We start from the raw sequence: 2,500 nt of genomic DNA, 5'->3' as shown, positions 1-2,500 counted from the left end.
CTGCCCACCCTGTGCCCCGAAGGAAGCGCCCCCGGGCCGCAAAGGCCCCCCCAGCCCCCAAAGGCCCACCCAGACCCCCAAAGGCCATCCCCGGGCCCCCCAAAGGCCCAACCAGCACCCGAAGGCCCACCGGGATCCCAAAGGCCCGCCCCCGGGCCCCCAATGTCCCCCAGGCCCGCCACAGCCCGCCCAGTGCCCCCACGGCCCACCCAGGGCCCCCAAGGCCCGCCCTGTGCCCCCCAAGCCCTCCCCTCGCCCCCCCAAGGCCCCTCAAGGTCTAAAAGGGCCTCCAGAGCCCCCAAAGGCCCACCCCGACCCCCCAAGGCAATCCTCGGGCCCCCCAAAGGCCCTCCCCAGGCTTCCAAAGGCCCCCCCTCGGTCCCCAAAGGTCCCCCAGGCTCCCAACTGGCCCCCGGACCCCCAAAGGCCTTCCCCCGGCACCCAAAGGGCCACCGGACTCCCAAAGGACCAACGGGGTCCCAAAGGGCCCCCAGATCCCCACAAAGGCCATACCTGCGCCCCACCGGCCCTCCCCTGGTTATCCATTTAACCCTCACATTCACCAACCCTCCTTGGGACCCACCGGGTATCCCCGGGCCCCCCAAAGCTTCCTTCAGCTTCCCCCGGACCCACGGGGTCCCCCAGCCCCGCAACTCGGCTTCCCATGTCCCCACCCTCTCCACTGCCCCCCGGACCGCCCACGGCCCCCCGGGCGCCCCACCGACCACCGTGCTCCCAAGGGCGCTACCCCGGGCCACACCGTTCCCCCGTGCTCCCACACTACCACTAACGCCTCACAGGTCTCCGAATCCCCAAACGCCCTCCCTGGGCCCCATAGGTCCTCCCCCGGTCACCAAAGATGCAAACCCAAACTTACACCCACACAAACACTTACACACACACACAAAAACTCACACACACACACGAAAACTTATACACACATGAAAACTTACACACACACGCCAAAACTTACACACACGAAAACTTACATGCACACAAAAACTTACATGCACACAAAAACTTACACACACACACACACACACACAAAAATAAAAAACACACACAAACAAACACTCACAAACACACACGAAAAAACTGACAAACACACACAAAATTACACACACACACACAAACACACACACAAAAAAAAACATGAACACAAAAAAACACACACACACACTAACAAACAATATCAAACACACAAACACAAAAAAAAAAAATACACACACACACACACGAAAACTAACACACACACTCAAAAACTAACACCTACACAAACTAAAACACACACACACACACAAAAAAACTTACACATTCACAATAAAACTTACATTCACACAAAAACTTACATTCACACAAAAACTTACACACACACACACACACACACAAAAAAAACACACACAAACAAAAAAAAACTTAAACACAAACGCAAAAAATAACACACACATAAAAACATACACACACACACAAAAAAAAAAACAAATGAACACAAACAAACACACACAAACACTCACAAAAACTTACACACACACACACACACACACACACAAAAAAAAAACACACACAAACACACACGAAAACTAACACACACACGCAAAAACAAACAAACACACAAACAAACACAGCCACACAAAAACTAACACACACACAAACAAAAACAAACACACACACTCAAAAACACACACACACAAACACACACACACACAAACTTACACACACACCCAAAATTACACACACACACACACACACACACACAAAAAATAAAACAAGCACACGAAAAATAACATGCACACAAAAAATAACCTTCACACAAACAATTAAACACACACACAAAAAAAAAAAACTTACAAAAAAACACAAACTCTCCAGAAAAATAACACAAACACTCAAAAAATTACACACACACACAAAAAAATACACACACACACATAAAAAAAAACTTAAAATAGAACACAAAAAAACACAAACACATGAAAAAAAACTTACACACACACACACACACACCAAAACTTAAACAAACACGCAAACAATAACGCAAAAACACAATAACACACACACACAAACACACACACACACACACAAACACACACACACACACACAAAATTACACACACACACACACACACACACACACACACACACACACACACACACACAAACTTACACACACAAGAAAAAACTAACACACACAAAAACTTACACACACACAAAAAAACTAACACCCACACGCAAAAACTTAAATTCACACAAAAACTTACATGCACACAAACACTAAAAAACAAACAAAAACATAAACACACACAAACAAAAAAAACTTACATCCACAAATAAAATCTTAGACAAAAAAAAACTAACACACACACACAAAGTCATAGACACACAAAAACTAACACTCACAAACAAAAACTAACACACACACACAAAAACTTACATGCACACAAAAACTAACATGCACACAAAAACTTACACAAACGCACAAAAACTAACACACACACACACA

This window comes from Artemia sp. Qi Xiang Cuo, chromosome 1, assembly GCF_049724085.1.
Source record: "Artemia sp. Qi Xiang Cuo chromosome 1, ASM4972408v1, whole genome shotgun sequence".
Taxonomy (NCBI): Eukaryota; Metazoa; Arthropoda; class Branchiopoda; order Anostraca; family Artemiidae; genus Artemia; species Artemia sp. Qi Xiang Cuo.
This window is presented reverse-complemented; position numbering follows the sequence as displayed.